Source organism: Pinus tabuliformis, chromosome J, assembly GCF_031772625.1.
Source record: "Pinus tabuliformis cultivar Carrire ecotype Pingquan chromosome J, CPIR1, whole genome shotgun sequence".
NCBI classification, from domain to species: domain Eukaryota; kingdom Viridiplantae; phylum Streptophyta; class Pinopsida; order Pinales; family Pinaceae; genus Pinus; species Pinus tabuliformis.
This window is the reverse complement of record NC_142295.1, coordinates 1,118,074-1,141,252: the sequence shown is the minus strand read 5'-3', so window position 1 is coordinate 1,141,252 and position 23,179 is coordinate 1,118,074. Positions and strand designations below refer to the sequence as shown.

General features: G+C 38.2%; 1 protein-coding gene across 1 annotated transcript in view; it reads left to right on the top strand.

Moving 5' to 3' along the window:
• LOC149225115 (CASP-like protein 5A1) overlaps positions 1–23,179 on the top strand; it is a 57,940-nt gene that overhangs the window by 24,661 nt on the left and 10,100 nt on the right. The window lies entirely within an intron of this gene.

The window sequence follows — 23,179 nt, the reverse complement described above, 5'->3', positions numbered from 1 at the left end:
TCTAGGCTTCAAAGGCCCTAGTTTTCATGATCTCAGGGGGGGCTCTTTTACAAATTGAGGTCCAAAGAATTGATGAATACCTCATAGAGTTCAAGCAACCAGGGACTAAAACAAGGTGTACAACTATGTCTGATGGATGGATTGATGGAAGATCCCACACCATTCTAAATTTCTTAATTGCTTGCCCAAGAGGAACCATGTTTCTTAAATCCGTGGATAATTAGGTGAAGGATGCACAACTACTATTTTGTTTTTTGGATGAAGTGGTTGACAAAGTTAAGGTGTTCATCTTTTGGATGAAGTGGTTAAGGAAGTCAAGGTAGATAATATAAGATAGAGAATGTTGTACAAGTGATCACAAATAATGCTTCCAACTACGTTGTAGTTAGAAGGATGTTGGAGGAAAAAAAATCCACTATTTGGTAGACTCCATGTGCAACCCACTCTTTGGACCTCATGCTTGGAAAATTAAATTAAGTGGGTGAAAAAGTGTATATAGGAGGAAAAATCTATAATTAGGTACATCTGCAACCACTCATGGGTTTTGAACCTTATGAGGAAAAACATTGAAGGCAAGGATCTTGTTCGATTAGTCATTACACAATTTACAACAAACTTTCTTTTGTTTCAATCCCTTGTTTAACAAAAAAACTATCTTGTAGTAGATGTTTTCTTATGATTGAATGGAATGCATCTCAGTGGAGCAAAAATGCTGAAGGAAAACAAATGATTGACAAAGTGTTTGGATTTTTTTTGGAGAAAGGTAGAAGAGATGGTTCTATTTAGTGAGCCTCTTGTGAGGATGTTTCGGATGGAGAATGGTGATAAACTCACCATGGGTTTTGTTTATAAGGCCATGGATTAGGCCAAAGAGGCAATAAAGTCAACGTATGGGAATAAAAGACAAAAGTATCCTCCTCTATGAAGAATCATTGGTGAAAGATGGAACGAAAAAACAACTCCATAGACCCTTACATATGATTGGCTATTACTTAAACCCAAGGTATGTAATTTTAAAGTTTCTAAGTTCTATTAGTCATTACAAAAGCTTAGCCAAACATTCAAAAATCAATTGATGAATATGTCCTCTGAACTTTGAAGGTACCATTACACAAAAGATTTTGAAGCAGATGAAGAGGTGAAAGAGGGATTGTTTAAATGCCTTGAGTGCATGGTCCTCGATCCCATGAATTAAGATGAGATACATAGCAAGCTCTTGAATTTCAATGAAACTGGTGCCTTTGGCATGTCTATGGCTATAAGAAGTAGAACAAAGGATCCATTGGGTAAGAAATTTCAAAGTTTTCAAATTATATTATTCATGGCAAAAGTTGAGTCCAAGTTTCAAAGTCATTTGCTAAAACTTCTTTGATTTCAGGTCTTATTGCAACCTGTTTTTGGCAATAGTTTAGTAGCCAATTCCATGATTTGAAAAAAAATTCTATTCGGATATTGAACCAAGCATGTAGTGTTTGGGGGTGTGAATGAAATTGCAACATTTTTTGAGCATATACTTACTAAGAAGCATAATCATTTGGAAAAAAATGGTTGATTGATATGGTTTATGTTTAGTACAACCTTAGGATGAGTTGTAACCAATTTCCAAATGAGACCCCAACATTTGACAATGAAGACCTTTATTGGATGGATTTAGACCCACTTCCATAGGGAGACGTATCACTACACTTAGGGCCAAAGGGATCAAGCCAAAATCCCATTGTAGAGTCTACTTATTCTAGGCACAAGGATGGGGATGAGGATTTTGATGATAGTCATTAATATTGCTATGCTTATTTTCAATCATTAGTAGAACTATGCTTATTTTTGGATTCTAGAGGCCATTTAAAGCCTGTTTGTTGATGTATTTTTTTTTTTAGTTCAAAGATGCATATCAATAAGTGCTATTTTGGTTATATGCATTCTTGCTATATAAATGAGAAACTTTGCATATTTATGTATAAATGGTTTGGATTCATATGGTTACACTTGAATGTGTGTGTGTGTGTGTGTGTTTATTTGATTATTTTATGTATTTTTTGGTCAAGCAATTTTCTTTGGTTCTAGTATGGTTCACAATTTTGGGGTTGATGTGTTCAATGACTTCTTTAGTTTGGATAACATTTCTTTGCAACTCTTTGTGGTTTGCTTTAGTGTCTCATAGCCCTACTACACCTTCATGGGCTTGTGCAGTGCCTAACTCCCTCCTTTGTTTCTAGTAAAAGGAAACATGAATTTGATTTCTTCAATCAAGAGGATGCTTCCATAGTTAATGTAATCGAGCATTGTTTATAATTAATTGATTAATGAGGTTCCTTATGACCAAGTTATGTGAATGTGGTAATAAAACACAAAGTACATGATCTAGTGAGAATACTAGACTAGAGGACAAACAAAGTACATGATCTAGTAAGAATACTAGACCAGAGGACAGACAAAGTACATGATCTAGTAAGAATACTAGACCAAAGAACTAGGAAACTACATTATAGAGAAATAGAGGGTTACTTAATAGCATGATCCAAACAAACTGATTGAAGAATCTACGTGGGATTGAATGACTTCCCCCAATGGGTGGATGGGAGAGTTGTTTTTCCCTAACAAAAAACATTGAAGTAAACGAATCACAAAATACATATTTAATATTCCAAAGGACAAAAAATACGCATCTTTAATATTTCAAATAATAGCTAAACTCTAGAGAAAGAACATATATTTCTATAAGAAAAATACAAATATTTAATGAAGTACTTCCTACTTTAGATAGCGGGCCTACATTTAGTGGATGCTAACAACATGCATTTATAGAAACATCAGCCTGCAATGCAACAACTAACCTACAATAACTGAATGCCACACTTAAGATGGTTAGGCTTGTTACAACAAAATACAAAAACCTCACTAGGTGTCTAAGATAATGTGCAATAATGGGAGTGTCATCATTGTCATATTAGCAACCATTCCCCTTGTTTTGGTGAAGGATGGATATCCAACACAAGGGAGGATTCCCCAATAGATATTAGAGATCAAATCGCCTAGTTAAACTACGTCAAGAGCCCCTAGGGCATCTACTTTAATTATCACCAATCTAGGAGATCAAGTAATTAGAGTTTATGGTGGATTTTGGAAGGAATTTCCAAATTTGAATTCAAAGGGTCCTATGGCTCTTCTAGAGGCTTAGGTCAATCAATAAAGGATTAAAGAAGGTCCTCAAACACACACAATCAAGAAATCACACTTTGCCAAGTAAACTAGCATGTAAAATCATAAATTGTAGCAATATACTAGTTTATAATGGCAATAAAATTAGCCCCATAAATTATGATAATAAAGTGAAAAATGAGGGCTAAACAAGAGAATTAATTACAACATTTTTCTTGTTGTTCAAAGGTATATAGTAGCAATCAAAACCCTAGACATCGACCCTAATCTATGGTTGGAAAATACATTTAAGATGACACTTTTGCCTTTTTAATATATTCCAAACAATTTGTAACCATAGGACAATAACATCTAAGTTATTTTATTTTTTTGAAATTATATGATTTTTATTATAATTAAACCCTAATTCACCTTAAAACAAATTTTAAAAAATGGATTTGAAAAATATAAATGATTGATACAAGAGAGAGAACTAGTGTCTTTCTTGATCTAGGGCTAATGTAATCTAGGAGTAACAATTTGAAAGAAATGAGATGGACATGGGTTCAAAGAACTTGTGTCCCCTAGGGACCTTCTATTTTTGAAGGCAAATAACGGAGGGAGCTTAATTTAGGTCACTTTAAAGAACTTGATGGAAAACCTTGTTTAAGGAAAAATAAAGATATAAAAATTTCGACAAAATTATGGTAAATACTTAATAAGCCTTATCCATCAACAATAAACAAGATAGGAGAAGATAACTCACATTGAATAACATGTATCACCGAAGTTTACCAATAATCATCCATGAAAATAGAACCATCCACATCACAAAATCTCCTAAGAGAAGTCTATCAACTAGTGCTCCATAGCATTTTGGAGAAAAAGACAAGTATCCAAGAGATGTGATCTCTCTCCAATGTGCAATGATCAAAAGAACACAAGCACTCCCTGATTTATATTAGGGCAACCAAACGCTTTATCTTAATTAAGACTAAAGCCCCTAAAACATAATAATCCATGATACAAGGTGGATAGGTTATTAACCCCCAAATATGCCTCCAAAGTAGAGATATAATACTAAAACATAAAAATACCCTCCAAAAATGTTATATGTGTGAGTGTAGAAGCCTCATGAGGGTGGCATCATCTCTAATAGGGGGTGCAAATGTTCCAAAGATCATGTCTTTCTCTTAAAAGGTGCCAAATCTCTCTAGTCTTGTTTCCTCATCAAAAGGACATGACACATCATCAAGAGTTGCCCCTTGATCATCAAGTGCCTCATCAAGTGTGGCATCCCATCATATATGCAACTCCCTCCACCATCACTATGGCATCATCAAGGGAAAGTGGTCCATGACCTCTCCAAAGAGGTATATGACCATCATAAAGTGCCATGTCATTAATCCAAACCCCCATGTCATCAAAGTGGTGCAATATCATCAAGGGGCTCTATGCCCTCTCCAAGTAATACATCAAGCTCTTCCATGCAATGTCCTATCTTCAAGGTGTAATGTCCATGGTCCAATGAGTGAGGAAGTGTGTCTAGCATGGTGCCAATTCATCACACCATCCAATGCCGATCATCAAGGCTCAAACATCCATTATGAAGTCAAGGGGCATGTGATGTCATCAAACATGGCTAAAAGAATCAAGTGAGATCAACCAACATGCATACAAGAGTTAATGTAACAAAAAGAGTGAGTCATATTCAATGGGAAAGCCACATAAGTAAGTCACATTAGGTATCTTCTTGAAACTTCACATTAGTGTATGACCTTGGTTGCCAAATTTAGGTATGGGAGGGTTACCAACTTCCAAATGACAATGAAAGAAAAATCCCTTGGGGAAGAACAGTTTCTAGGTCGACCCTTCAATTGATAGGTGCTTATGATAAGTGATATGTTTAAAGGTGGACTTGATAAGTAGTATTATAGTCTTATGCATGAGTTATGCAAGACCTCCATCCATGAGCTCTTTTGTCAAGGGAGCACTTGTAGTCCTTGAGTTACCCTTTCCTTGACACTACTTTTGGCACCCCTTAAATAGCCTTCTAATTTTATTTGATTAGCTTGTTTAACAAGCTTCATTGACTTTTCCTTGAATATCCCTCTTTTCATATGGGCAATTCATTGCTCATAGGGGTTGGGATGTTCTTTTAAGCCCCCCTTACTTCGATAAATCATGATATGCATGAGAGTGGGGTGATGGCCACATGAGGAGGTAGAGCTCAAGCTAACTTGGCCTTTAATTACAATTCATTCCTTGCCAAATTTAAGTATGGGAGGGTTATCAATTACTTCTATCAGGTCTGCTTCCAAATGACAGTGAAAGAAAAAGCCCTGGGTGAAGACTTCCTAGGTCAACCTCTCAATTGATAGGTGCACCCTTAAAGATATCACTTATCATATGCACCTATCAATTGAGAGGTTGACATAGGAATTCTTCCCCCAGGGCTTTTTCTTTCATTGTCATTTGGAAGCAAACTTGATAGAGGCAGTTGATAACCCTCCCATACCTAAATTTGGCAAGGAATGAATTGTAATTAAAGGCCAAGTTAGCTTGAGCTCTACCTCCTCATGTGGCCATCACCCCACTCTCATGTGTGAGTGTAGAAGCCTCATGAGGGTGGCATCAGATCTAATAGGGGGTACAAATGTTCCAGAGGTCATGTCTTTCTCTTAAAAGGTGCCAAATCTCTCCAGTCATGTCTCCTCATCAAAAGGAGAGGACACATCATCAAGAGTTTCCCCTTGATCATCAAGTGTGCGTCCCATCATATATTCAACTCCCTCCACCATCACTATGGCATCATCAATGGAAAGTGGTCCATGACCTCTCCAAAGAGGTATATGACCATCATAAAGTGCCATGTCATTAATCCAAATCCCCATGTCATCAAAGTGGTGCAATATCATTAAAGGGCTCTGTGCCCTCTCCAAGTGATACATCAAGCTCTTCCATGTAATGTGCTATCTTCACGGTGTAATGTCCATGGTCCAATGAGTGAGAAAGTGTGTCTAGCATGGTGCCAATTCATCACACCACCCAACGCCCATCATCAAGGCTCAAACATCCATTATGAAGTCAAGGGGCATGTGATGTCATCAAACATGGCTGAAGGAATCAACTTATCAAGTGAGATCAACCAACATGCATACAAGAGTTAATGTAACAAAAAGAGTGAGTCATATTCAATGGGAAAGCCACATAAGTAAATCACATTAGGTATCTTCTTGAAACTTCACATTAGTGTATGACCTTGGTTGCCAAATTTAGGTATGGGAGGGTTACCAACTGCCCCAATTAGGTGCTTCCAAATGACAGTGAAAGAAAAAGCCCTAGGGGAAGAACAATTTCTAGGTCGACCCTTCAATTGATAGGTGCATATGATAAGTGATATGTTTAAAGGTGGACTTCATTAGTGGTATTATAGTCTTATGCATGAGTTATGCAAGACCTCCATCCATGAGCGCCTTTGTCAAGGTAGCACTTTTAGTACTTGAGTTACCCTTTCCTTGACACTACGTTTTGCACCCCTTAAAGAGCCTTGTACATTTATTTGATTAGCTTATTTAACAAGCTTCATTGACTTTTCCTTGAATATCCTTCTTTTAGCATGGGAAATTCATTGCTCATAGGGGTTGGGATGTTCTTTTAAGCCTCCCGTACTTTGATAAATTATGATATGCATGAGTGGGGTGATGGCCACATGCGGAGGTAGAGCTCAAGCTAACTTGGCCTTTAATTACAATTCTTTCCTTGCCAAATTTAGGTATGGGAGGGTTATCAACTACTTCTATCAGGTGCGCTTCCAAATGACAGTGAAATAAAAAGCCCTAGGGGAAGAATTCCTAGGTCAACCTCTCAATTGATAGGTGCATATGATAAGTGATATGTTTAAGGGTGGAATTCATTAGTGGTGTCATAGTCATACATGGTGTTATGCAAGTTCTCCATCTATTAGCACCTTTGTCAAGGGAGTGCTTGTAGTACATGAGTTACCCTTTCCTCGGAATTGCTTTTTCTACACCTTAAACAACCTTTTACTTTTATTTGGTTAGCTTGTTTAACAAGCTTCATTGTTTTCCCCTTGAATGTCCCTCTTTTAGTATGGGAAGTTCATTGCTCATAGGGGTTGGGATGTTCTTAAAAATCCCCCTTGGATAGATAATGATATGCACGACACTGGGGTGATAGCCACATGAGGAGGTAGAGCTCAAGCTAACTTGGCTTTTATCTACAATTCATTCCTTGTCAATATTTTGCATTTTAACATTTGGCACATGCTCTTTTATTCTTTCTTGCAATTGCATCAACCTTTAGGCTATTCGAAGTCCCTTCTTCTCATAGGATGAGACAACTAAGGAATCGGTACGAGCCGCTGACAACAACGAAGTCAAAAGAAAGGAAAACAACAAAAAGGACAATTGGAAAGTCTCAAGTATGGAAGGATATGGTCACGTTATCTCTATCAAGGCCTCTTAGTCATGCCCTTTTTGGATAATGAAAGAAAAGTCCTGGGGTGGTCACTCTTGAAGGAATTGATGACCACCAAGGTTAAATAAGGCAACATACATAACTTCCATCCATCATGATTCACTCTCTAACTTCAACTGATGATCCTTACTCAAATGTCTAATACGTTAAATGTGAACACTTTGTTTGAAAGAATGACTAAAGTACCTCATGTATGCTAAACCACCATCATCGAATGAATATTTTGATTAAGTAAATGAGTTGAGTGTAGGAGGCATTTGAGGGGTTGTGGTATATGGAGGATTTTGGTCATCATCTCTACAATGATCTCTGTTGTGGAGAAGTGAAGAATTGCAGGTTGGGAATCAACATCATAGGAGAAAAATTTTGTCCTAGGGTTTCCCATGTATATAGATGGGTAATAGGTCTAACCTACCATGTAAGAATGTACAAACCACCACAGTAGGCAATTGCCATTTTCCCTGTTTATCACACATTTTCCATATTGCACTTTTATTAAGTGCGACAACTTCAGTCCCAAACAATAAATTTCATAATCATTTTTATAATTTGGGAATTTGGCATCTTTTCAATGAGTTATACTTCTGCTACAAAAATATTCTATTGCAATGGGTTGACTTTGGAGGCATATTTCTACATCATCACTCTTCCAAAGCATTACAAACTCATACTTCTGCTATAAAAATATTCTAATGCAATGAGTTGACTTTGGAGGCATATTACTACATTGCCACTCTTCTAAAACATTACATCACCGTTTCAAGTGAATCAATTCAGCTTAAGGTAACTACATCGAATATTTCAATTTCCAAGTTTACATATATTTTTTACTCAATCTTAAGCTTATTGATGATTATATTGATTTGCATCGTCATGGGCCATAGTTTTGCCCTTGAATCAACAATCATAAATTGATATTCACTCTACCTCCATAATAAAGTGTTGTTTGTGATTCCTCTTGACAATTGATGTTTGGGATATACCTAAGGTTTTAAAAATAGGTCCGATCTAAATTGGAACTATTCAAACGAATCAATTGGATAGGGCCAATGATCAATCCAGCCATTAACCCGAACCAATGGACCAGGTTGTGTTGGTTTGGTACAAAACTAGTACAAACAAGTTTGATCTGGTCGGTCTTGTCATGAATTGGTTAAACAAATCATGGACCATACATCTGAATTTGAAATGGTTTTTAGGTTGCTTTTTGATAAGAAAAGGGATTAAATTTTCCCCTGTACCCTAAGACTTTGCTGTAAAGAGAACTCTCCCCCTACTATTTGCCTCACACCTCTCATTGCGAGCATATCTAAACTTCCCAATTTCTACAACAACGCTGAATTTTTTAGTGGTAGTCTAGTGGCAACAAGCTTCGAGTTGGTTTGTGTTGAAAATGTAACTAGTATCGAACCTTAAAGTTCATAATTATTGTTTGGCTCTTTACATGATGTTATTCTTATGTACTTGCAAAAGAGAAGAAAAGAAAAATTATTGTAAAGATCTACGAAAATTTATTTTTATAAGCACTAGTTTCATGCTCAATTTATTTTGTTTGTAGGTCAAAGCACCCATTGAGTGCTTCTAGGATTGAGTCATGAGTCATAGTCCTTGTCATCATGTGATAGACCCTTCTTGGGCTTTTTGTGTCAAGAAAGAAATTTTTATTTGTGTAAAAAATGTAAGTTTACCCCCCTCCACCAAGTTGGCCTCATCTTCCATCAAGTTGGCCTCATTGAAGGGACTCAACCTCACATAGGAGACTATATATAAATAGTGCATTCGATCTATTGTGGCATTAACTCTAGCAAGTTTGATTTGAAGTAAGATAGCAAGGAAAGAGAGCGAAAGTCTAGAGAAAACAAGGAGACAAAAGGAGAAGTTGAAATCTGAAGTTTGTATCCATCTCTCTCACATGTGAGTATTTTCTAGGGTTATTGCAGCTGTAATAAAGACCGAGTTTATGAAGTAATTCGATCTGCATTTTGATGAAGAAAAGGAAGTGCGAGAAACATAGAAAGAAAGGCTTTATCTTTGCAAAAGGAGAGTCCAAACAAAGAAGAGAAGGACCGAAAATATGCTCATTTTCTGTCACACGTGCGAAGAAGTTTGAGGTAGAAGTGCGAAGGTGCAGGGTCGAGGGTGCAAATTAAGATTTCAGAAGTTTGAAGAAGGGCCGAGACCCTTAAGTTTTTGGACTTGGGTTGACTTTGAAGGGCTTGACTAGAGTTTGACTAGTCTATCTTGGAAGGCTGAGTTGGTGAAGTAGAGGAGGTATTATTGTTGGTTTAAAGGTCTTGGTTGTCTCATTTGATTTGTTTTTTGAAGAAGAGAAGAGAATTTCGTTGGGTTTTCCCCTAGGAGAGGGGTTTTCCCCTAGCTGAGAGCCTACATCCTGTGTCCTTGTTGTTTCGATCTTCATGTATTTATGTTTTGATAGTTACTTGATGATAAGAACATAAAAGGAGACATAAAGAAGTTAAAGAAGACCTAAAGAAGATAACAATACATCACAAGTAATTATCAAGAAAAGAAAATATTTCTACCTTTATGATTTTCCAACATGGTTTCAGAGCTAATGTGAAGTAAGAAGGGAAAAGGCAACATGAAGATCAAAGGGTTGTAGTCCTATGCCAAGAGGCCGAGATTATGAAGAGACTCTAAGAAACATTGTTCAAAGTTCCTTATTACCACTACAGGGGTCCCAAATTTAGAATCTTGAAGTTTGAATTTCCAAAGGTATGTATGAGAATTTCTTCATTCTTGTTCTTTAGAAGCAGCAAAATAGTCACCTTATCAAGATTGAGATATACATTAATAACATAAGGTCTTTTTGTAAGTTCTATTTAGAAGGATCATAGTCATTCTACTCAGAAAATTATATCAATGGCTAGCAGCGGTTTTTCAATCTAACACAATGGACATTTTGTAAATGTTTCAAGCCTAAATTCTTTGGAGAAGTATCCCTATAAGCAAGCAGAGAAGTAACCTTATAGGAAGATCTGGACCGCACCTAGTAAAGGAAGTTATAAATCTAATCTAAAGGTCTTTTACAGTGAAAAACAATGCCCTAACCAGAGGACCAAAGTTGCAAAATATGTGCTCAGACGTAGAATCATAAGAAAGGCACCAAATGCATTATTAAGGATAACAAATTAAGGGAACTCTGAAGCTAGCGACAACAGAAATGGTATAGTTTGAAGTCCTATAGCAGCACCTACAAAATTCAAAAGTAGCATCTTGTCATCTTGGAAAAGGAATCTTAGTTTGAAGAGTCATCTTTGAAGATATTATAAGAGCATCTTGAAAGCAACAAGAAGATCGTGACATCTTGAAGAAGCGTTGTAGCAAATTGTTTGTGATCTTGGAGGACTTAGGTATGTAATCCTTGAGGAATGTATAATTGTTTTCATTTATATAAGGTCTAACTCAAATTGTATTAGGGTTTTTGAGATCCCATTTTTGGTTCTAGGGTTTGTAGCCTTCATATTGTTGAAGGTCATTGGCATCTAAGTTGTAATCTCTCGTTGGTATTTGAAAACCCTAGTCAAAAGAGAAACCCTAGCCCTATTCTATTTTGTTCCCTCATAGGAACCCTAGCTTTTGGTCTCTAGGGTTTGTAGTAGTCTAGTGAGAAATGGAAATCAGTGAGGGTACAATTGGATTTGAAATTCAAACCGTAGGGTTAATGTTTTGAAATGTAACATCAAGAAACTTAAGGTTTGGATCTAGAAACCCTAGGAATTCTCCATCACTAAAGCTTCCATGAGATCGCTAGATTATCAAAATCATAATCCTACTCTTGTACTTGTATACTTCTGGTGGTTCCTGTTAGTGAATGTTGTATGTACATAAAAAAATGTTGATCTTATGCCATGAAGAGCATGATGAATGAAGAGAATAGTAACTTGGTAATCAAATTAGATCCTTGGGCACTCTGATAAAGGTAGACTCATATGAAGGACCATGAGGATGTTGATGCTTTGTTGAAGAATGTCATAGTAAGAGGGAGCCCTTCAAGGTTTGTCGAAGAAGCGACTTGAGGTATGCTTAAAATTCTAAAGTTTGTAGTAGGTCTCCATCATATAAGAAGGGACGATCATTTTTGTTTTTAAAATCTATTCAAGTTAATGTCTCTCTCATATCTAGGGTTTTGCTATAAAATCATGAAGATTCATATATTGTTAAATCAAACCTTGTAGTATTATTTTAATATTTTGCTATTTATTCACTTTGGTAAAACCCTAGCTTCTTAGGGTTTTTGATAATATCTAGGGTTTGTGACAAAACCCTAGTAGAGGTTGTTAATATTTAAGATCTTAGGGCATGAAAGTGAAACCCTAGGTGTAAATGCTTTCATACAATTTAAACCCAAACAAGGTTTAGATTTTGGATATCTAAGGTTTACTTTCTTATTTAAAGTTTTGATAACCCTAAATGCTCTCCTTGTGATTGATGAAGTTAATTGCATTCTATTGTACATATATATTTGTGCTTGTTTGTACTTGTTGATAAGATTTGCAGGTACATAGTTGTCAAAGTTGTAAAAGATGTAAACCTACCTTGTATTTGATGATGTCTTTATGATGATGTTGAGCATGATGGAAAGAGGGAACTATTAGAACCCTGATGACATTGAAGTTTACATTAATGGTTGAAGGATAACCTTGTTGTCATATGAAGATAAAAGGAATGATGTTTTGAAAGGTTGAAGTTCTTTGATGACATGATGATGCAAAAGAAAGAGCCTGTGTAGCTGGAAGAATAAAGTTGTTGATGATGGACTTATCTCCCTAGTTCAGAGGGAGGACATGATTCTCTGCTTCATGTGTCATGCACTAGGCCAGGACTAACGACAGTAAGAGATAATGAGATTAGAGAATAGCTAAAGCACTACTGGTGGTTAGTTTTGATGTGTCGTGAATAAGATTAAGATGTTTTGAATAGTGCTGAGGTTGAGTATGGTGCTGCTTGAGAGGTTGGAAAAGGAAGCTTCCATCAAGATTTGTTTGGATATTATAAGCAGCATCAGAATGGTTGAGGACCCCAGATTTTATGCTAGCATATTGATAGTAAGAACCAATATATTGGAAGTTTGATACTGATTGGGATTGTGAGGCTACAATATGTTCTAAGGGATGAACACGTAGCTGATGTGTTGGTCTCTCCTTGAGAAGTTTGAATATTTGATAAGTATGCTTGGATTGGTGGATATCCCTGATTTGGTTAAGAGAGAGAGAGATGAGTACCTTAGGCTGCGTGCCTGTACATCTTGGCCTAGTTGGTATTGAGATCTCAGTTATAGTTTGGCCTTGATGATGTCTAGATCCTTGTGTGGAAGGGTATCTTGGTCTTGATGATATGGAGCTCCGTTTTAGTGATGATATCTTGACCTAGATGATACCTAGATCCCTGTGAGGGTTGGTGTCTTGTCATGAAGGCCTAGATTGTATCTATATCCAGTTGGATTGATACCAGGGTTGTACCTTGATGGTACCTATAGTGGCAAGTTGCCTTGATGACACCTTAGTCCCTGTTGGATGATACCTTGGCAGTTCTTGGCCTTGATGGCATCTAGCACTGTTTATGTTGTTGTACTCTTCTTGAAACATTTCAAATTGAGATTATCCTGTACTAGTTGTAAAGTTATGATTAACTCCCTAGTTAAGAGCAAGTATTGAAAATGTAACTAGAATCACTCTTCATAATTGTTGTTTGGCTCTTGACATGATGTAATTCTTATGTACTTTCAAAAGAGAAGAAAAGAAAAATTATTGTAAAGATCAAAGAAAAATTATTTTTATAAGCAGGGGTTTCATGCTCAATTTATTTTGTTTATAGGTCAAAGCACCCATTGAGTGCTTCTAGGATTGAGTCATGAGTCATAGTCCTTGTCATCATGTAATAGACCCTTCTTGGGCTTTTTGTGTCAAGAAAGAAATTTGTATTTGTGTCAAAAATGTAAGTTTACCCTCCTCCACCAAGTTGGCCTCATCTCCCATCAAGTCAGCCTCATTGAAGGGACTTTACCTCACACAAGAGATTATGTATAAGCAGTGCATTCGACCTATTGTGGCATCAACTCTAGCAAGTTCGATCTAAAGAAAGATAACAAGGAAAGAGAGCGAAAGTCTAGAGAAAATAAGGAGACAAAAGGAGAAGTTGAAATCTGAAATTTGTATCCATCTCTCTCACACGTGTGAGTATTTGCAAGGGTTATTGCCACTGTAATAAATGTCGAATTCAAGAAGTAATTCGATCTGCATTTTGATGAAGAAAAGGAAGTGCGAGAAACATAGAAAGAAAGGCTTTATCTTTGCAAAAGAAGGAGAGTCCAAATAAAGAAGAGAGGGACCGAAAATCTACTCATTTTTTTGTCATTCGCACGAAGAAATTTGAGGTAGAAGTGCGAAGGTGCAGGGCCGAGGGTGCAAGTTTGAAGAAGGGACGAGACCCTTAAGTATTTTGACTTGAGTTGACTTTGAAGGGCTTGACTAGAGTTTGGCTAGTCATATTGGAAAGCTGACTTGGTGGAGTGGAGGAGGTCTTATTGTTGGTCTAAAGGTCTTGGTTGTCTCATTTGATTTGGTTCTTGAGGAAGAGGAGAGAATTTTGTTTCTAAATCTACCCCCCTTTGTTCGTAAATTTAAGATAGGGTTTGCATTGTAATTTGTCGCATGTTCTTTCTTCAATTTGCAAATTTCTTTCTATTTAAACTCCATCATCCATGGCCCGAAGAGTCAAAGACGTTGCATGGACCCATTGTGATGTGATAACCAACCATTTTGCAAATATTGCTAGCACTCAATTGGGGAGAGGGGGTGGCGTGAATTCATAGATTGAAACAACACTTGGATGGTGTAACAGTCCTAATAATTGCATATGGTGCACCAAAGGAAGTGATAGGGCATATTAGAGCATAAATGCTTATATAATTTCAAATATTTTAAGAGGAGACAACTAGGGAAAAGGCAATAAAAGAAGAAGTTGCAAGGAAGAGGCAACATTTACCTATGAGTGCAAGTGGTAGTGGTGACTTTGAACTTGAAGACTCTTTCTCTATCCCTTCCACCAATGTTGATGACCCCTTTCTGTTATGTTCTTCCCCTCCGACTCTCACAATCAACCTAAAAAGAAGAAGAACATTAAGACTTATTTCACACCTTCCCCCAGCTGTGCCTCTCCTAGTACCTTCAACCTAGTCTAACTCAACTCACCTTACATACCCATTGGAAGAAGCAATACAAAGAAGTCGCTTTTAAATACATTGCCAAACAGTGGTATGGTGCAAATATCCCCTTCAATGCTGCTCACGCTCACCTTATTACCAAGCTATGTGGGAATTTGATTTATTTTTTTTGCAGGAAAGGGCTTCAAAGGCCTTAGTATGCATAACTTGAGGGGATCTCTTTTGCAAAAAGATATTATGTCAATAGATGAATATTTGAAGGAGTTTAGAGAGTCATGGGCCAAAACAAGTTTTTCCATCATGTTAGATGGATGGATTGATGGAAAATATTGTACTAGCTTAAATTTCCTTGTCTCTTTCCTTCAAGGAAATCAGTAGATGCATTTGATATAGTGAAAGATGCAAACTTATTATTTGAGTTTCTGGATGAGATGCTAAGATAGTGGGGGAGAAAAATGTGGTTCAAGTCATCATAAATAATGGCTCAAACTATGCTCTTGTTGGAAGAATGCTAGAGTCCAAACATAGGACCACATTTGTCATGCACATTGCATGAACGCCATGCTTGAGGACATAGGAAAAGTGGATTGGGTAAAGAACGCTATAGAGCATACCAAGTGTATCACAAAATATATCTACAACCACTCATTGGTATTGATCCTAATCAGGAAAAACATCAGGGGCAAGGAGCTTGTTAGGCGTACCATCACAAGATTTGCAATTCACTTCCTCACGTTGCAATCTCTCATTTCTCAAGCACAAAACTTGCAAAAAATGGTTTTTAGTGATGATTGGAATGTATCTCAATGGGCCTACAGACAGATGTGGAAAAGACACCCCCAAAAAAAGGTTTTTGACAACACCTTTGGAAAAAAGAATTAGAGATTAGAAATTTGGTGAGCACCTTGTTAAGGTTGTGAAAATTTCTAGATAGAAATCCAACTGCAGTGACTGATATTATTTCTTCTACTTATTAATTCAGAAATAAGTTATTCACAGTGTTTCTACGGCAAATATCGAAATAAATTCTACTGCAGCCTTCACAATTAAAACACTGCGGAAAGTAAATGCAAGGAAAAATACTAGCACAAGTATAATCACAATGACAGTTATTTTTGGACAATTGTCCCCAGAAAAACCCAATGCGGGAAAACCGGTGCAACAGATGAGGGTTTCTTTATTAATCTTCAACAAAAATCTCATGTACAAGATACAACCAGCAGAATAGAAGAGAAATCTCTGTGAGAAATTTACTAACAATTCTCTCACTTCCTGGCGAGATTCTGATCCAAGAGAGGACCTGCTGCCCCCTCTCCATCTCGTTGCGTCATCTTCTGTGTGAGGACTACACAGTCCCAGCGTTAGCCTCTGCGCTTCCCCTCTGCGTCACAGCTTCTGCGTTGGCCCTTCTCTGCTCTGCGTCTTCTACTCTTGCACTCCCGACTAATGCTGCTACCCTCTCTCTCCTCCTCACCTGCAACTCTCCCTCTGAATCAATTTCCTCTTGCTGAACTTCGACCAGTGAGAAAATCGATTTTACTCAAGTAACTGAGTATCTGCTTGGTGTGTTTTCCAAATGCCCATCAAAGTCCTTCTTATAATCCTCGAGTTGAGAACCAACAGATTCTAATCAATGGATCAGATCATTTAGACTCAATCTTCATCTTCTTCTAGAAGTTTCACCCACAGTTAGATTAATACCCTTTAATTATTTTAATTTCATAAGTTTAGACTTAGGGTCCCATTAAAAATAATTAATTATTTTAATAAAACTGCCTCCGGGTGGAATTTCCCAAAACGATTTCGGGGTATTGTGGAATACATGTGTCCAAGCCTCCCTGCAAATTTTGAGACTTATAGCACATCCGATGCTACTATAAATCAACCCTCGTTAGCGAGGAATGTGCTTTAGCAATGCACCCTGCTGAAGCATCACCCTATTCTGTAACATCTCCCTCTCCATTGCTAATGTTTGACATCACTACCCACCAAGTACTGCGCAAATGCTGCTTCCATATTGTTGCTGACTCTGCCACTGCCAACACTACACCTATACTGCAACTTTCTGCTACTGCAACTGAGAAACCATTTGTTTTTGCTACTGAAATGGATTCTCTACCATACCCATCTGCTCCCTGAACTAGATGAACTTAGCTCTTCCTAGAGATTTTGTGAGTACGTCTGCTACCTGATTTCCTGTGGAGACATACTGCAACTGTACTGCCCCACGTTGAACACAGTCTCTGATAAAGTGACATCTGATATCAATGTGTTTTGACCGATCATGAAATACTAGATTCTTAGAGAGTTTAATACAACTTTGATTATCACAGAAAATATTGGTTGCCTCCATCCTTTTCTTGAACAAACTCACAAGCAGTTTTCTAAGCCATATAGCTTCGCACGTAGTTGTGTTGGCCACCATATATTCTGCTTCTGCTGAGCTTAGAGCTACCAACTTCTGCTTCCTGCTGCACCAAGAGATCATTCCTGATCCAACACTGAAGCAATACCCGGAGGTACTTTTCCGGTCTACTTAACTTCTTGCCTAATCTGCATCTGTGAATCCATTCAATCTGACGTCATCTTCTTGGGTGTATTTCACCCCATATCCCACTATTCCATGCACATATCTAAGAATGTGCTTAACTGTTGCCCAATGCACCCTTTTCAGTTCCACCATGAATTGACTAAGGCTGTTGACAACAAAGCAAATGTTTGGCCTAGTGTTGACCAGATACATGAGTGACCCAGTGAGTTGTCTGTACAAGGTGGGGTCCACCTCCTTTTCTCTTGATGCATCTATTTTCTTCCAGTTGGTGATCATGGGTGTAGCCATGGGCCGACAATCCTGCATTTTGAATCTATTCAGAATCTCTGTAGCATATCTTCCTTGTCCAAGGAAGATCTTCCCATCCTTCTGCCATACTTCCAACCCTAGAAAATAATGCATCAACCCCATATCCTTACGTCGAATTCTGCTTCAAGATTTTTCTTCCAATCCTTTATGAGCCTAGATGACCCTGTTAAAAACACGTCATCCACATAGAATACCAGAATAAGCAGCTCATTCTCCACCATTAGATAGTAGAGATTGGGATCAACATCACTCTTGATGAATCCCATTTGCCGCAAGTAACTATCAGTCTGACCATACCATGCTCTGGGTGCCTGCTTGAGCCCATACAAGGCTTACTTTAACTTACATACATGAGTTCTCTTCTCATGAGTTTCAAAGCCTTCGGGTTGTTCTATATACACCTCTTCTTCTATCACCCCGTTCAAGAATGTTGTCTTGACATCCATTTGGTGAATCTCCCATCCCATTTGAGCTGCTAGGGATATAACGGATCTGATAGAGGTATATCTGGCTACTGGGGCGAAGGTCTCTTCATAGTCTATTCCTTCTTTTTGTGCGTACCCCTTTGCTGCGAACCTAGCCTTATGCTTCTCTATACTGCCATTTGCAACATACTTAATATTGTAGATCCATCCTACAACTAATCTATCCTCTGGCCTAGGTGTTCCTTCCCAGACATCATTCGTTATGATAGAAATATACTCTTCTACCATGGCATCCACCCATACTTGGTGTTGTGCGGCTTCCTGAAAGCTAGAGGGTTCTTCAACTTGTGCTACCAAGGCTTGGTACCTGTCAGGTTGTCTACGCTATCTCTTCTTGGTTCTAGGAGCTACGATAAACTCCTCTGCGTCCCTCAATGTCTGTCGTACTTCTCTACTGGTTTTGCAACTAATGGTGGGAGGCTCGATCAAATCCCCCTCTTGTTCTTGCTATTCCACTTGTTGGGAACTACTTGGATTTCCTTCTTTTGAGGAAATACTAGTACTGGTCATTGTGCTAGTTCCAGGTGTCTGTCATCTTGCTTGTCCTCCTTGCTGCCCCTGCTGTTGCTGGACTAAAGGAATATATATTGACTGATCTTCTGCTGGCATCTCTCGGGATTTCCTAAAAGCTCTATCCTCCATGAACTTCGCATCCCGTCTTACTGCAATCTTCCTGTTACTAGGAATGTAGATTATGTATGCCTTCGAGGTCTCGTTATATCCTACGAGGTACCCCTTTTCTGTAGTCTGATCCAGTTTACTACGCTTCTCGTCTGGAATGTGATAATATGCCACACTTCCGAATATTCTGAGATGATTGACTTCCAACTTCTTCCCTGTGAAGACACCTTCGGGCGTTTTCTTCCCCAAAGCTCTATGAGGAGTTCTATTCTGGATATACACCGTTGTGTTGCAAGCTTCTGCCCATAAGAATCTAGGCAAATCCTGATCATACAACATAGCCTTTGTCGCCCCAACAATAGTTCTATTCTTACACTCTGCTACTCCATTCTGCTCTGGATTATATGGAGTTGTCCATTCTCTTTTGATGCCCTCTTTTGTGCAGAAACCTGTGAAGTCTTTGTCCGTATATTCTCCACCATTATCTGAACGCAATACCTTTATCTTTTTCCCTGTCATGTTCTCAACGAGAGCCTTAAACTCTCTGAACCGATCAAAGACCTCATCCTTGGTCTTTAAGAAATAGATCCAAGTTTTTCTAGAGTGATCATCAATAAAGGTGACGAAGTATTTGCCACCACTAAGAGCTCTTGTGGACATTAGACCACAAATATCTGAGTGTATCAATCCCAATACACACTCTGCTTTGTTTTTACTCCTGGAAAACGCTGCTTTAGCATACTTCCCTAGTATGCATCCTCTGCATATATCATCATGCTCAGTACTAAAATTTGGAACTCCTGTAACAGACTCTTTGAGCATCCTTAGTGGTCCATGGTGTAAGTGCCCATTCCCCTGTGCCATAGCTCATTCAACTCCTTTTCACCATTAAGATTGTTGCCTATTAGTGCCATTGGAGACTCGAGCTGCAACCTATACAGTCTGTTGCTTCGAGCTCCAATTTGTCTCTTCTCTTCAAGTTTGGATGTTTGACATATACTTTCTTTCCAATGAAGTATACATCGTATCTCTTGTTCTACAACTGAGACACTAAAATCATATTCATTCCTAACTTGGGCACATGCAAAACATTAGTGGCTCGGATGCTGGTTCCTACTTCCGTCTGAAATGCCATGGTGTCTCTCCCTACTGGAGTACACTTCGTTCTGTTTCCCATAGTAATCTGGAAGTCTATTTGCTGTTCTTGATATCTCGAGAAATATTCTCGTACTCCAGCCATATGGTTTGAAGGCCCACTATCAATGTACCAAACATCTGCTGACGCTGAACTTGCCAAACATGCGAATTCTTCTTCTAATCTAGAAGATAATCTAGAGACATCTTGATTTTCCATCCTTCTTTGTGCTATTTTCCTATCGATTTCTGATGCTTTTCTGCCCTAGCAACTGCTGCAAAATATTTGCGTCCCAGCTGAAGATCTGCTCTGCAAGGAAAAATACGCTACTCCCTTCTGCCTCTGGTAAGCTTCGATCTGGAGATTGAATTTCTCTGTCGACTCACTCAGAGAAATCGATTTCTCCTCAAAACTTCGTCCTCCTTGGCCTTCGAACTGTGTTGCCTCTGGGGTTTTGAATTGCTGCCTCTGCAGTAATTTCGAAATCCTTTTCCTCTCTGCTTCTGAGCTCTTTTGCTTACAATCTGTGCTTCGATACCAAGTGAAAATTTCCAAGTAGAAATCCAACTGCATTGATTGATATTATTTCTTCTACTTATTAATTTAGAAATAAGTTATTCACAGTGTTTCTATGACAAATGTCGAAATAAATTCTACTGCAACCTTCACAATTAAAATATTGCAGAAATTAAATGCAAGGAAAAATACTAGCACAAGTATAATCACAATGACAATTATTTTTGGACAATTGTCCCTGCAAAAACGCAATGCGAGAAAACCGGTGCCGCAGATGAGGGTTTCTTTATTAATTTTCAACAAAAATCTCATGTACAAGATACAACTAGCAAAATAGAAGACAAATCTCTGTGAGAAATTTATTGACTGTTCTCTCACACTTCCCAACAAGATTCTGATCCAAGAGAGGACTTGCTGCCCCCTCTTCGTGTCACTGCATTAGTTTCTGCGTGAGGACTATGCAGTCCCAGCGTTAGCTTCTGCGCTGTCCCTCTGCGTCATAGCTTTTGCGCTGTCCTTTCTCTGCTTCACGTCTTCTGCTCTTGCACTCCTCACTGATGCTGCTACCCTCTCTCTCCTCCTCACCTTCAACTCTCCCTTTGAATCGATTTCCTCTTGCCAAACTTCAGCCAGTGAGAAAATCGATTTTACTCGGGTAACTGAGTATCTGCTTGGTGTGTTTTCCAAATGGCTATCAAAGTCTTTATAATCCTCCAGTTGAGAACCAATGACCCAGATTAGATTCTAATCGATGGCTTAGATTATTTGGACTTGATCTTCATCTTCTTCTGGAAGTTTTACCCACAGTTAGATTAATACCCTTTAATTATTTTAATTTCCTAAGTTTAGACTTAGGGTCCCATTAAAAATAATTAATTATTTTAATAAAACTGTCTCCGGGTGGAATTTCCAAAACGATTTCTGGGTATTGTGGAATACATGTGTCCAAGCCTCCCTACAAATTTTGAGACTTAGAGCACATTCGATGCTACCAGAAATCAACAAAGGTGTTGTTGCTGGTGGATGGGGAAAAATTGGACATGGGATACATTATGAGGCTATAGATCAAGCAAATGAGTAGATACAAGAAACCTATAAGGATAGAGTAGGTAAGTATGGGCCTATTTCAAAGATCATTGATAACAAAAGGAACAATCAACTCCCATCACCCTATACACGCAATTGGTTATTTCCTAAAACCAAGGTATCATTACAAAGCTTGGTTAGGAGAGGATCACACTTGGGAGGTCAAAGATGGGTTGTATGAATGCTTGGAGTGTAAGGTCCTTGATGAGTTCGAGCAGCGGGCAATAGATCGATAGATTAGCACTTTCACTAGGGCCACAGGTATCTTGATTTATTAGCCAAACTCCCAATCTAAATTGTTGAATAGTGAACTAACTTTAGTATTTGTCTGTGCAACACATTGGTGGAAGTCATTTGGCAGCCAATGTCCTCAATTGCAAAAGTTTGTAGTGCTAGGTGTGAGTGCAATTGGTTTGTTTTTGAACAAATTCACACAAAGAAGAGAAATTGTTTGGAACAAAAACAATGAAATGATCTCATCTTCATGCAATGCAACCTCTAACTAAGATACTAGCGGTTGCATGTCAAAATACCTAATATAGATCCCATTGCATCAGATGATATTGCTTCGGTATTGGAATTGGTAGAGGAGACTCAACCAACAAAGTTTGATACTGAAGTCATGGAATTTGTTTTTTTTTTTTGGCGGGGTGGGTGGGTGGGTAGGTTTTTTGTTTGATCCTAATGCAAATCTAGTAGTTGAATTAAGAGCTAAAAGAAGCGAAGCACCAAGCATAGCACATGCAAAGTCTAGTTGTGCAACTCGAATAACTTGTGCTTGTTGATTTGGGGTAGCATCAAATGTGCTGCAAGCCTCAAATTTTGCAAGGAGGCTTGGGCATAGGTATTCCAAAGAACCCATAAAGCATTTTGGGAAATTCCATCCAAAAGTGATTTTATTAAAATAATTAATATTATTAATGGGGTTCCTAAGTCTAAACTTAGGAAAATTAAACTATTAATGGGTATTAATCTAATCAGGGGTGTAACTTCTAGAAAAAGCCATGGATCAAGTCAAAACGATCTGAGCCTTTGATTATGTTTTAATCTAGGTCGTTGGTTGTCCAACTGGAAGATATAAGAAGGGGCTTGAGGGTCATTTGGAAAACACACAGAGAGATGGAGAATCGATTTTCTGAAGTGAGAAGTTCTCAAGAAGAAAAATCGATTGAAGGAATCTCTTGCAGTTGAGGGGCAAGGATAGCAGCTTCTGGAGAGAGATTCTCAGCTGGAGATACATCAGCAGAGAGACGCAGTAAGTGATCCAGAGGCCTTGATGCAAAGGTTGATGCAGGGCCAGAAGGGCCATGCAGAAGTGACGTAGAGGCGAAGAGAGAGTCAAAAATCAAAGCATAGGGTCAGTTTCAACAGCTGGAAGTTGGGGTGTGAGACCGGGAGGCTGAGAGCAGTGTTGTTAAAATCGCGATTTTTTCATCTGCCCGATCAAATCGCGATTTTTACGGATAAAAATCGCCACTTTTTTTTTTATACCGATTTTTATCGAAAAAATCGCGATTTTTTGAAAATATCGCGAGATTTTTACGCAAAAAATCGCGGGAGGCGCGGGCAGCGGGGTTTTATATGGCAAATTCGATTTTTTTTTAATTCATTGTGCTGTCGCCGCGCGGAGGAGGAGGAGAAGAGGTGAGGGA